General features: G+C 41.0%; 1 protein-coding gene across 1 annotated transcript in view; it reads right to left on the minus strand.

The window, feature by feature from the left end:
• IFT140 (intraflagellar transport 140) overlaps positions 1 to 4166 on the minus strand; it is a 188158-nt gene extending 183992 nt beyond the window's left edge. The window contains exon 1 of the mRNA XM_043969752.1: positions 4040 to 4166. The gene's annotated coding sequence lies outside the window, so the exon portion shown is untranslated. The remainder of the gene's footprint in view (positions 1 to 4039) is intronic.
• Between the last annotated feature and the right edge of the window lie 10609 nt (positions 4167 to 14775).

Consider the following 14775-nt stretch of genomic DNA (forward strand, 5'->3'; position numbering starts at 1 on the left):
CTAGCACTTAAGATAAACTATGACTGGATGGAGGGCTGGGCCCAGTTGGAGTCAGGAAGATCCAAGTTCAAATATATCTTCAGACACTTACTAGTTGTATAACCCTGGGTAAATCAATTCACCTGTTTGTCTCAAGTTTCCTCAACTGTAAAATGGAGATAATAATAACACCTCCCTCCCAGGATTACTGTGAGGATCAAGTGAGATATTAAGTGCTTAGTAAGGTGCCTGGTACATGGTAAGTGCTATATTAATGCTTATTCCCTTCCTTACTCCTTAGTCATTGGCTGACTGACATATCTCCAATTTACTTACTTTGGTTATTGAAATCTGACCACTGAATTCTTTTATGAGTTTCCTTTGGAAAAACATGTTACATGCAAACATGACTTTTTCATACCCAGTAGATAAATATATGAAGAGAAAATAATTATTCATACCCAGTATGTTTAAAATTTGTAAGTTACCAAAATAGAGTTTGGAAACATATTAGAAAGTAAGAGTTATTCAGATGAACTTAAGAATTAACATGATTTAGTAACTAATTCATTTAGAACAAACTCTTAGAATGTCTCTGAGGGGGAAAATTTTTCCCCCAGGCTGTGCTTTGAGAAATCAAAGGGGGAAAACCCCCAACATTTATCTGATTCCCTTTTCTTTATCATAAAATTCCTTTCTTCAACACTCTTTTTAAATACCAATATTGTCAGGAATTTCTATTTTACCTTGTTAAAGCCAGTTTTCAAAAAAGATAAGATAAACTCATTCTTTTTAGGATATAAATGCTATATGATGCTTAAAATACTGCCTTCCAAAGCCATTATTTGGTTTTTTTGTTTGTCTGTTTGGTTTTTTTTGGTGAGACAATTGGGGTTAAGTGACTTGCCCAGGGTCACACAGCTAGTAAGTGTTAAGTGTCTGAGGCAGGATTTGAACTCAGGTACTCCTGACTCCAGGGTTGGTGCTCTATCCACTGTGCCACCTAGCTGCCCCATTATTTGTTATAGAAACAAAGAAATGAGTAGATTTTTAAACACTAGGAGGTTAGATGGGTATTTTGGAGAAAAAGGAAGTTCTCCCAAATCCTGAAGTCATACTATTGGCCATTCTTTTTTTGGATGTTTTTTGGAGCAATCGTGTCATGAGTTCGAGAGCTCACTGCCTCTCCTCCGCTATCTTGGCCACTATTGACCATTCTTTAGGTGATCATAATTCAAGAAAATTTGATCACACTGGGGAATTAGTTTACTAGTAATTTGTTAAAATGGGATAAAATGTATAAACTTTAGTTATAATGTTTGGTCACTCAGTGTAAGAATTCTTTCTATGAACCCATACCACAATGTATCCATACCTTAGCAGACTGCTAAGAAGCAGCTGATGGGGGCAGCTAGATGGTGCAGTGGATAAAGCACCGGCCCTGGAGTCAGGAGTACCTGAGTTCAAACCCGGCCTCAGACACTTAACACTTACTAACTGTGTGACCCTGGGCAAGTCACTTAACCCCAATTGCCTCACTAAAAAAAAAAAAAGCGGCAGCTGATGGTGCAGTGGATAGAACACTGGACTCTAGAGTCAGGAAGTCATGAGTTCAAATACAGTCTCGGACACTTATAGCTGTGTGACCCTGGGCATGTCACTTAACTTAATTGCCTCAGTTTCCTCAACTATAAAATGGAGATAATAATAGTACCTACCTACAAGGTTTGTTGTGGGGAATCAAATGAAATCACTGTAAAGTGCCTGGCATGTTGTAAGCACTATATAAACGTTAACTATTATTATTATTATTATTACTAATCTCAATTTCCTCAACTGTAAATATGGGGATAAAAATAGCATCTGCTTCACAGGATTGTTGTGGGAACCAAATGAGATATTATTTGTTAAAAGCTTTCAGCACAGTACCTAGCACATAGTAGGTGTCCATCTTAGTCCTGTCTCTTCCCTGCTATAGACAAAAAATTAAAGTCCTAGTGGCCAGAATTCTGGTAGGGTACCTCTCTAATCCTATCTAAGCTATTCCTTCTAGAGAAAAGACATTACAATTCATCTGTTGGACCTATACTCAACTTTCTACTTTAATAGGGTTTGCTGGTGACAACTATGCTTCAACAGGTCTTTGGGAACCTAGAGCCATCTTCATACAATAATAAGACATGCAAGTAGGCTTTGTTTGTTTTGGTTTTTTTGTGGGGCAAGGAGAGTTAAGTGACTTGCCCAGGGTCACACAGCTAGTAAGTGTCAAGTGTCTGAAGCTGGATTTGAACTCAGGCCCTCCTGAATCCAGGGTTGGTGCTTTATCCACTGTGCCCCTGCAAGTAGGCCTTGAAAAAAGATATTTATATGTAAAATGTTTTATTCCCTCAATCAACTCTTCGCCTGGTACATATCAATAAAGGCTGAGGTGAATTGAATGTGAACTTTTTCCTTTCAGAGTCCATACCAAATGGAACCACTGATTAACTGAAAAATGCCAACATGAAGAAGTTACAAGGTTTGATTTTTTGTTTGTTTGTTTTTGCTTTGTGAAATCTGTAATGAGTTTCTCTAAACTTGGGTAGACTGGTCCTCAGACAAGATGTATATAGTCAGTCTGTCACTGAAGCTACTGGAAACCTTTCCACCTTCGTAGGGACCTAGCAGAGGTTAGCTATTAAGAAATAGGGGTCGGGGCAGCTAGGTGGCGCAATGGATAGAGCACCGGCCCTGGAGTCAGGAGGTCCTGAGTTCAAATCCGGCCTCGGACACTTAACACTTACTAGCTGGTGTGACCCTGGGAAAGTCACTTAACCCCAATTGCCTCACACACAAAAAAAAAAAAGACAAGAAATAGGGTTCACTTCCACACCAAGATACAGCATCAGTGAAGTGTTTTAGTAAAGAATTCTCTCTGAAACAAAATTAAATGCACATTGTATAACTTTGCCCCTTCTCTAGGCCTTAGTTTAGCTGCTATGGAAAGGTAGGGATTAGACTAAATGGTGAAACTGCTTGAATGCTAGTGGAAAAACCACCAGAAAACCATGGGCAGATAAAAATTTCTCTGAGCTTCAGTTTTCCCCAATTGTTAAAAGACAAACTTTGTTCATTTCTAAAATTTCCTAAAATCCCAGTCCAGCTCCACCATTCTATGATATCACCTGCATGCTAAGGTAAAATTTGAGAGTGCCTGTCATATAATACTTAGTTTGCAAACCACTTTACATACATTATTCCTGAGATTCAAAACCACCCTATGAGGTAGGTACTACAGGCATTTTCAACCTCCTTTTTTCAGGTTCATAGGTGCTGTGTCAAGCCAGATTATAAGAGATAAGCCAAGATGCTACTAGAATGAATGGAAAACATTTAAGTGGCCACTCAGTCTGTAAATTTAGGGTGTAGCATTTGAAACCTTCCTGGCTATAGGTGTACCACCCTAATAATAATGGCTACCATTTAATAGCACTTTGATGATGATGATGATGGCGGCAGTGGTGATGATGGCTAGCATTTATATAGCTCCTACTATGTGCCTCACACTGTACCAGACCCTTTCCAAATATCCCATTTGATGCTTTCAACAACCCTGGGAGTTAGGAGCTATTATCCCCATTTTCCGGGTGAGGAAATTGAGGAAGATAGAAGTTAAATGACTTGTCCAGGGTCCCACCGGTAATAAGTGTTTGAGGTCACATTTGAACTCAAATCTTCTTGACTCTGGGTCCAGTGCTCTATCCACTGTACCCTAGCCAGCCCTGGGCACGATGCCTCACTAGTAAGAGTGCAGCCTTTTTCTTCATCCGCAAAATGGGACTAATAAACAGGGGCGTCGGGAGGAAGGACTCTGTAAACCTTAGTCAAGGTGAGCAGTGGTAGAGTAGTTATTATGCAGGAGTGTGCATCCCCCCTAGGGTCTTAGCTACCAGCCTGCTGGGTCTCTGACTACGTGCGGTTCTACGGAAGTTGGTTAACATTTGGAAGACAAAGTAGGAGAGTAACGAAAGTCGGGGAGGAAGGAGCAAAACGCTTCTCCCTATGGGGGCTGCCTAACTACCTGCGAGGGCTCAGCGGCGCTTCGGGCATCAATCAGTCCCGCGGAGGCCGGAGGAGAGGACCGCCGGGGATAGCTGCAAGGCCGCTCCAGGGCCCGCCGAGGGTCCGCGCTGGGCTGGGGCAGTGGGCGGCCGCTCCAGGAGGCCTGGGAGAGGCGCTGGGGCCCCAACGTCCGGGAAGCCCCTGGAGGCCGCTCGGGAGCGGGGTCGGAGGGAAGAAGAGAGCAGGCGGCGGGGCCCTCGGAACCAACTGCTCGGGCTCTGGCTCCAGCCTGGCCCCGCTCCTACGCTTCCGGCCTCTGCAGCCCCTTCCCCAGGGCGGGGGCGCAATCCTGCCTCGGACCCCCCCCCTCCCCGATCCGTACAGAGCACGCTAGGGGCAGCGGCTGGGACTGGGCGGAGTAAGGAGGGATTGCAGGGGTGTGTGGGGGTGTTAGCTCGGCTCCAACTCCCCACCCGTATGTGACCGCCCTCAACCGAAAGGCGATGCTGGCTGTTACCCCTGACAACGGCTAGGGGCGGAGAGCGGAAACAGCCGAAGGAAGAGGATGTGGACGCGAAGGACCACGAAGCTTCGACGGAAATTGCCGGGAAGGACCGAAACCGCTCGGTTTCCTTCGCCCAGCCGCGAAGAAGTGATGGGAGGGGCGGGTCAGAGAGTTGGAAGTGGCGTAGGATGCTCCAAGTAGAGAGAGCTATAGCATTTAGAGATGGGAGATCTACAGTGAGGCTGGGTGGGGGCTGGAGGGATGCAGAAAGGAGAAGGCTGGAAGGGGCAGGACAGTTACACCCCAAGAAGGGAAGGGAGAAAGGAAGGAGAAGGAAGGGAGGGAGGAGAAGAAACCAAGCAAAAAGGAAGAAGGAAGAAGGGAAAGAGAAGGGAAGAAAAGGAAGAAAAAAGGAAGAAGGAAGGAAACAAGCATTTATTAGAAGCCTATTATGTGTTACTGTTTTAAAAATATCATCTTAAAAAAAAAAAGAATGTGTTCTTTTTTGGGGCAGCTAGGTGGCACAGTGGATAGAGCACCGGCCCTGGATTCAGGAGGACCTGAGTTCAAATGCGACCTGGGACACTTAACACTTACTAAGCTGTATGACCCTGGGGCAAGTTACTTACCCCAATTGCCTCACACACACACAAAAAAATCATTCTTATTAATCCTCACAACAATTCTGAGAAGTAGGTGCTATTATTAGCCCGAATTATACAGTTGAAGCAGCTAGAGGTTGAGTGGCCACATAGGTAGTATCTGAGGTTGTATTTGAATTCTGCTTTCCTGACTCCAGGTCCCACACTCCATCCACTGTGCCACCTAGCAGCCTGTGGTCTAATAACAGCATTGGGAAATCCCCTCACCCGATCAATAATTCACTGTTGGCTCCATAGATGGGAGGCAACTAGCTAATTAGGCAGCGTGGTGGTTCCTGAGTCTGGAACACGGGTTCAAACCCAGTCTGACCTTTATTCTCTGTGTGACCCTCTGTAAGTCATTTACTTTCTCAATGCTTTAGGCAGTTCTTTCAGACTATGAATTAATAAACTATTGCTGATCTGCCTTGCTAGATGGAGTCTTCTTCTGGAGTTTCCCTCCCCTATGAAATCACAGGTACAGACCAAAAAAGGGGGTGGTGGTGGTAGTGGGGAGGTGCTCTCCCGATAGAATTATAGATTTAGAGCTGGAAGGGACCTTAGAGAGCAACAAAATAGGATGGGAAGTCATGAAGGTAAGAAGCAGCAGTCAGATTTCAAACTCAGGCCCTCTGACTCAGATTCTAGTATACAGTGCTATGACTTCACCACTTCCTGACCTCTGAGGTTACTTAGTTGGCTCAGTCATCTAGTATCAGAGGGAAGTGATTTAACATTCTTGAATGAAACCGAAATAATACCACCAAAGACCAAGTTTCATATGCACCATGCTGAGATTGATTTAATACCTTTATGGATATCATTATGGCGTTTCTTACAAATACTCATCACCAGGTTTCCAATAATATAGCTTTTTTTCTTCTTCTCAGTCAAACTCCTCAGAAAAAGTCCTCTTAAGGAGATATGTCAACTCCCTTTTTTCCTTAACCCCTTGGAAACTGGCTTCATTCAACTTAAACTGGCCTTTACCAATTACCAACTGCTTCTTTTATTTGCCAAATCTAATGAGCCCTTCCCCATCCTTACCCTCAACCTGCTGCATTTAACACTCTACCACCTGCTCTTCCTGGATACTTTTTTTTTTAAGTGAGGCAATTGGGGTTAAGTGACTTGCCCAGGGTCACACAGCTAGTAAGTGTCAAGTTTATGAGGTCACATTTGAACTCAGGTCCTCCTGACTCCAGAGTCGGTGCTCTATTCACTTCGCCACCTAGCTGCCCCCTTCCTGGATACTTTTAGGACACTTTTCTCTCTTGTTTTTCCTACTACTTGTCTAACTGTTCCCTCTCAATTTCTTTTGCTGAATCATCATTCATGTTATGCCCACTAAGTGGGACTGTTCCTAAATCTCTACCTTGGACCCTTTTTTCTCTCCACAGGCTGGCTCTCTCTCTCTCTCTCTCTTTTTGGTGGTGAGGCAATTGGGGTTAAGTGACTTGCCCAGGGTCACATAGCTAGTAAGTGTCAAGTGTCTGAGGCCGGATTTGAACTCAGGTCCTCCTGAATCCAGGGCTGGCGCTCTATCCACTACACCACCTAGCTGCCCCAACAGGCTCTCTCTTGATGACTTGATAGATTCTCATGGCTTCAATTATCACCTGTCTCTATGCACATTCCCAGATCTATATGTCCTTCTCTAGTCTCTCTCCTGAGCTCCAGTTCTGAATCACTATTTCACATTTCAAACAGGAGGTTTTATAGGCATATCAAACTCAACATATCCCAAACCCACCTCATCTTTCTAGCAAAACTTATCTTTCTTCCAAATTTACCTCTTCCTGTCAAGGGTACCACCTACCCTAGTCACCCAGGTATGCAACCTCAGTATCATTCTTGACCCCTCACTCTTCCTTATTTCACATATACAATCAATTACTAAATTGTGTTTGTATTTTCTACATCTTTATCAAATATATCCTCTTCTCACCACTCACACAGCCATCACCCTTATTTAGGATTTCATCACCTCTTATCTGGATTCTTGCAATGACTTTCTCACTGATCATCCTGCTTCAGGTCTCTCTTCACAGATGCCAAAGAAATTTTCCTAAAATAAAGGTCTGATTCTGTTATTCTTCTATTCAACAAATTCCAGTGACGCTCTACTGTCTATCCTCTAAGATCATTTTTTTTCTTTCTTTCTTTTTTTAAAAATTTAGCTACCACATTAGTTCAGGCTCTCATCATTTCTTGAACTATTCCAATAGTTTTTTTAGTCTTCAGTGGGTCTTTACTTTGGCCTGTTGTCCACACAGTTGCCAAATAGATTTTCCTTTTTTTTTTAATTAAAAGAAGGAAGAAAACAAGCATTTATTAGAAGCCTATTATGTGTTACTGTTTTTAAAATATCATCTTTAAAAAAAAAGAATGTGTTCTTTTTTGGGGCAGCTAGGTGGCACAGTGAATAGAGCACTGGCCCTGGATTCAGGAGGACCTGAGTTCAAATCCGACCTGGGACACTTAACACTTACTAGCTGTGTGACCCTGGGCAAGTTACTTAACCCCAATTGCCTCACACACACACACACACACACACACACACACACACACACAAAATCATCTTATTTAATCCTCACAACAATTCTGAGAAAAAATGTTTCATTCTATATTCATAATCTATCAATTCTCTACCTGGACTTGGATAGTATTTTTCATTATGAATCCTTTGTATTTACCATGGATCGTTATATTGATCAGAGCTAAGTCTTTCACTATTGATTTGTTACATTATTGATGTTACTGTGTGCTTTGTTCTTCATTTTTTATCAGTTCATAGGGTCTTCCCAGGTTTGCCAGAAACCATCCCTTTCATCATTTCTTTTTCTTCCTTCCTTCCTTCCTTCCTTCCTTCCTTCCTTCCTTCCTTCCTTCCTTTCTTTCTTTCTTTCTTTCTTTCTTTCTTTCTTCTTTTTTTCTTTCTTTTCTTTTTTTTTTTTTTTGCAGGGCAATGAGGGTTAAGTGACTTGCCCAGGGTCACACGCCTAGTAAGTGTCAAGTGTCTGAGGTCACATTTGAACTCAGGTCCTCCTGAATCTAGGGCTGGTGCTTTATCCACTGCTACCTAGCTGCTCCCATCATTTCTTACAGAATAATAATATTCTATACCATTATATCATAACTTGTTCAGTCAATCCCCAATTGATGGACATCCCCTTAGTTTCTAATTCCTTGCTTACATAAAAAGAGTTGCTATAAAGATTTTTGCATATATAGATCCTTTGATCACTTCAGTGATCTAGTAAAGGTATTTCTGGGTCAGGGGTATATCCAATTTTATAGCTCTTTGGGCATAGATAGTTCTAAATTGTTTTCCAGTATGATTGGATTAGTTCCCAACTCCACCAATAGTACATTAGTGTATTTATTTTCCCACATCTGTAGCATTTGTCATTTTCCTTTTCTGTCATCTTAGCCAATTTGATGAGTTTATACTCATTATGAATTTAGTGGTTCCTCAGAATTGTTTTAATCTGCATTTCTCTAAGCATTACTGATTTAGAGCATTTTTTCCATATGACTATTGATAACTTTATTTCTTCTTCTGAAAACAGCATGTTCATACTCCTTTGATCATTTAGAAATTGGGGTATGGCTCTACAATTTTTTTTATAAATTTGACTCAATTCCTCACATATTTGAGAAATGAGATCTTTATCAGAAATTTACTGAAGGGCAGAGCCAGGATGGCAGAGGCAGCAACCCAGCTAAACTCTCCCAATATTACCCTCTAAGGAACTTTAAAATAACATGTCAAATCAAATTCTTGAGCAGCATAGCCAAGAGAATGGAGAAATGAGAAAGAGGGATGCACTGGTAGAAGGGGGAAAGGAGAGGAAGAATGAGAAAATTACCTCACATAAAAGAGGAGGGGCAAGGGAAGAGCTTTTACAGTGGAGAGAAAAATGAAGGAGAGGTGGTGGGCAGTGCTTGAACCTCACTCTCATTAGAATTGATGCAAAGAAAGAAGAAAATATACCACATACACATACACATTCAGTTGGGTATAGAAAATTAGCTTACAGAGAAGTAGGGAAGGAAGGGGGATAAGAGAAAGGGAGAGGAGTGAAAAAAGGAGGTCAGATTAAGGGAAGCCATGGTAAGAAGCAAACAGATTTGTGAGGAGGGACAGTGTAAAGACGAGAGTGAGAGAGAAGAATAAACAGAAGAAAATAGGATGGAGGGAAATACACAGTAATCATAACTGTGAATGTGAATAGAGTGAATTCATCCTTAAAACAGAAGTGGATAGCATAAAATAGAAGTGGATTAGAAACCAGAATCCAGGAATACTTTTTTTTTTCAATCTTAATAGTATTTTTTAGTTACATGTAAAGATAATTTTCAACATTTGTTTTCATATGATTTTGAGTTCCAAATTTTTCTTCCTCCCTCTCCTCCCTTCCCCTCCCCAAGACAGAAAGCAATCTGATGTAGAGTATATATGTACAATCATATTAAACATATTTCTGCATTAGTTATGTTGTGAAAGAAGAATCAGAACAAGAGGGGAAAACATCAAAAAGAAAAAAAAGAATAGAAATAGTATGGTTCAATCTGCTTTCAGATTCCACAGTTCTTTTTTCTGGACTTATAGAGAGCATTTTCCCATCATGAGTCCTTTGGAATTGTCTTGGATCATTGTATTACTGAGCATACATTGTTTACAAGAAACTCACTTGAAATAAAAAGACACATACAGAGGTAAAATAAGGAGATGGAGCAGAATCTATTATACTTCAGCTGAAGTAAAAAAAGGCTGAGGTAACAGTCATGGACTTAGAAAAAGCAAAAGCAAAAATAGACCTAATTAAAAGAAATAGTCAGGGAATCTATTGTTTTCTAAAAGGTATCATAGACAATGAAGTAATATAAGATTTTATAGCAAATTTATCTGATAAAGGCCTCATTTCTCAAATGTATAGGGAACTGAGTCAAATTTATAAGAATCCAGACATCCCCCAATTGATAAATGGTCAAAGGATATTAATAGGCAGTTTTCAGACAAAGAAATCAAAGCTATCTATAATTATAAGAAAATGTAATTTGAAACAACTCTGAGTGCCATCTCACATCAATCAGTTGGATAACATGACAGAAAAGGAAAACGACAAATGCTGGAGATGATGTGAAAACATAGGGACACATGTACTGTTGGTAAAGTTGTGAATTCATCTAACAATTTTGGAGAATAGTTTGGGACTATTCACAAAAGCCATAAATTGTTCATGCTCTCTTTTTTTTTTTTTTTTTTTTTTTTTTTTTTTTTTTTTTAGTGAGGCAATTGGGGTTGTGACTTGCCCAGGATCACACAGCTAGTAAGTGTTAAGTGTCTGAGGCCAGATTTGAACTCAGGTACTCCTGACTCCAGGGCTGGTGCTCTATCCATTGCGCCACCTAGCTGCCCCCATGCTCTTTTAAAACTCTTCAATGCCCATAATAGGTATATAATCCCAAAGAGATCAAAGATAAAAAGGAAAAAAAGACTTACTTGTATAAAATAATTATAGCAGCTTTTTGTGGTGGCAAAGAATTGGAAATGAGGGGGATATGCATCAATTGGGAAATGACCTGAACAAGTTGTGTCTTTATGATTGTGAGGTGAATACTATTGTGATATAAGAAATGACAAGCAGGATAGTTTCAGAAAAACCTGGAAAAACCCATATGAATCAATGCATAGTGAAGTGAACAGAACCAGATCATTATACACAGGAATAGCAATATTGTAAGGATGATCAACTATGAGAGATTTAGTTACTCTGATCAAAATAACAATACAAGACAATTCTGAAGGACCCCTGATGAGAAATACTATCCACTTCCAGAGAGAGAATTGATGAACTCTGAGTGCAAATTGAACTATAATTTTTTCACTTTATTTTTTGCAACATGGCTAATATAGAAATATGTGTTACATGATTTTACATGTATGATTGATATATTGTTTGCCTTCTCTATGGGTTGGGAAGGGTATGGTGGAAGGGAGACAATTTGGAACTCAAAATTTAAAAAGAATGTTATAAATAAATAATAAAAACTTAAAGAACAAAACCTATAAACTGCCCCCCAAGTTTCCTGCTTTCCTTCTAATTTTGGCTGCATTAATTTTGTTTATGCAAACCCTTTTTAATTTCATGTAATCAAAACTATTTATCTTACCTCCTGTGATCTTCTGTATTTTCTTTGATAATTAACACTTTTTCATCCATAGATCTGACAGGCAATTTTTTCTTGCTTTCTCTAATTTGTTTATGATATCACTCTTTAAGTCTACATCATATACCCATTTTTGAGCTTATTTTGGTCTGTGAATAGTTTTTTTCTAGTTATTTTCTAGTTTTTCTCAGCAGTTTTTGTCAAAATGTGAGTTCTTGCCCCCAGCATCTTAGATATTTAAATTTATCCAACACTCTGCTTATTTGCTTCTGTATATTGTGTAAGTAATATATTCCATTGGTCAACCACTTTATTTCTTATCCAGTACCAAACTGTTTTGATATCTGGTACTGCCAGGCCTTCTTCCTTTTCATATTTTTTCCTTCTCATATTTTAAAAATTGATTCACTTGATATTCTTGACCTTTTGTTCTTTCCAGATTTGTCATTATCCTTTTCAGCTCAATAAAGCACTTCTTTGGTAATTTGATAGGTATGGTACTGAACAAGTAAAATAATTTAGGTAGTATTGTCATTTTTATTATATTGGCTCAGCCTACACACTACCAATTAATATTTCTCCATTTCTTTGGATCTGTCTCTGTTTGTTTGAAGTAATTTGTTTTGTAATTGTGTTTATATGGTTCCTGTGTATATTTTGGCAGGTAGACTCCCAAATATTTGCATAAAACCTGCAGTTATTTCAAACAAAATTTCTCCTTTCTATCTATTCCTGTTTGGTTTTGTTGATAATATACGAAAATGTTGATGATTTGTCTGGGTTTATTTTATATCCTGCAACTTTGCTAAAGTTGTTTTTTTGACTTGTTTTTAATTTATTCCATAGGGTTCTCTTTATATACCATCATGTAATCTGCAAAAAATTATAGTTTTGTTTCCTCATTGCTTTCTTTATTGCATCAATTTCTTTTTCTTGTCTTCTTGTTATAGCAAGTATTTCTTTTATTTTTTATAGCAAGTATTTCTAGTACAATATTTGATAGTGTGACAATGGACATCCTTGGTTTATCCCTGATGTTTTTTGGAAAGGAGCCTAGTTTATCTCCATTACAGATCAAAGAGATTTTTCTAAAGTACATGTATGACTCTTTCACTTCAGTGTTCAATAAAATCCAGTGGCCCCTTTCCATAAAATATAAATTACTTTGGCATTTAAAGCCCTTTAAGACTTAGTCCCATTAGTGAGTCAACAGACATTTATTAAGTACCTGCCATGTGCCAGATTCTCTGCTAAACACTGGGAACACAAATATGATAAAAGAAAGAAAATCCCAACCCTTAAGAAGCTTACAATTTAATATCAAAAGACAATACACCAACAAAAACTGAAATGAGGCAGCAAGGAAAGTACCTTGAGGAGGTTTCTGAAATGGTGAAGTCAAAGAAGTCTAAAATAAACACAGCTAAGGAAGTCAAAGAAGTTCAAAATTAGTGAAGTCAGGTGGGAAATGAGATAACTGTCTCAAGCCCTCTCCTTAAATGGAAGTTGACAATTCATGGTTCTCCCCTCCAATCAGAGGAGCAGAGATTACTGATGAGGTGTAGTACAAAGGCTGATTGGATCTTTCAGGTACCTGAGTGCATGCTGGAGAAGTTAAGTCCAAAATGAGTGAAGCACTACAGCCTACATTACACATTCAAAACTTCCTTCTACGTATACTGCCTATCCAAACTAGGCTTCTTATTGTTCCATACACATAACATTCCTTCACTATTCTCTATGCCTTTCCTGCAATGATCTTATAATTCCTCCCAAGTTCTAGTTTAATGCTGCTTTTTAAACAGAGCTCTTCATGATCCCTCCAAATGTTAATGCCTTTCACCCTAAATCAACATGTCTATTTTGCATTTACCTGCCTATGTACACATCTCCCCTTGGTAAATGATGGTGAGAATTCTTTAATTTGTTTTTCCATCCCCTGTCACCTAATAGTTACTTAGTAAATACTTGTTGATCGATGGAATGAACTAAAACATTATTATACTATGCACATTATTTTATGTGCAGAATATTATGCACATATCTAGAGAGATAGATTAAGTGAAACAGACCCTGTCTATGAAAGGCAATATGACACAATGGAAAGAGTGCTGGGTTTGGAGTCAAAAGACCTTGGTAGGAATCCTGACTTTGCCACTTACTACTAAGGACCAAGGACTATGTCACTTAACCTTCTTGGCTTCTAGTCTAAAATGAGAGGGCCAACTAGCTAGACAGGTTGTTTCTTCAATGATAGTTCCTAGCGAAGAAATTCATTACTTTCAGAAGAGAAGGAAACAATTCCATTTGATGGAATATATAGGATGGTAATGGTTAAACTAGGATTGGATCATAATTTGAATTTGAGAACATTCACTATATTAACACGATTGTCTTTATTACTGTAAGCAAATAAAAATTGTATTCATCAGGTGTCATTGAGCAAGACCACATATAATCCTCTAAACTGGTGTTAAGTACAGAACAATTTGATACGACCCTGTATTAGCCGGCATCGCTTTCGATAAATTAAATATTGTATCTCCATCATTTACAAACATTTCCATTTCCTTATCAAAGGCCAGGTTAAGAACTGCTCTTTCTTACTAAGGCACTCAGTTGCAATCTGTTTTCCCACGCATTAGTCAACACTGTCCCGACCCAATCACACCCTCTCTCTCTTGACTCCCTATTGGCTGTCACCCCACCAATCCGAATTGACCCCGCCGGTACAGTCGGGGCAAAAGGCATCATAACATTACTTCATTCTCGGACCCACCCATCTTCCTGCCCCGAGTTCCTTGCAGGCAGGCGCGCGCGCCAGCCCTGGCCAATGAGCTTTTAGCTGGTCGGGCGCCCCGTTGGAAGCGCAGGAAAGCTGGTGGCGTGCTCGTGCCCGAGCACCTTCCCCCAGCCTTTTGCGCGCGTCCGTGGCCCCGCGCGCGGTCGCGTTGCGGCGCCTTTTGCCTCTGCTGCTGCCGGAGCCGGAACTGCTGAACGCCGCGGTGAAGTGCCGGGGCCGGGAGAGAAGCTGCCGGCAGTCGCGGGGCGCTTGGGGGGCGGCGGATCGTAGTACCGGCCGGAGCTTCCGACAGTCGTCAACCCTCCCCCCGGAGAAGCGGGGGGGGGGGGGTCTTCCCTCGGACCCGCGCGCGGGGTCGCGCCGCGCCTCCCTGCGGGGCCCGGGGCTCCGAACGGACCTGCCCCTGCCCAGCCCTTGCTTGGCCCACGGTGTCTCTCTCTCTTGCTCCCTTTCCGAAGGACACTCCCCCTGGCCCTTTCCCCCTTCGCGGGCGCCTGGCCGGAGGCCGCCCTGAACCGCCTCGGGGGTGGGGAGGACGGAGCGGCGGCTGAGGCGGCCGGGCTCAGGCCGGCCGAGCCTGAGGCCCGGCCCTGGGCAACCGGGGCCACCGCCTTACAAGGGAGGGCTCC

This window comes from Dromiciops gliroides, chromosome 1 (genome assembly GCF_019393635.1).
Source record: "Dromiciops gliroides isolate mDroGli1 chromosome 1, mDroGli1.pri, whole genome shotgun sequence".
NCBI classification, from domain to species: domain Eukaryota; kingdom Metazoa; phylum Chordata; class Mammalia; order Microbiotheria; family Microbiotheriidae; genus Dromiciops; species Dromiciops gliroides.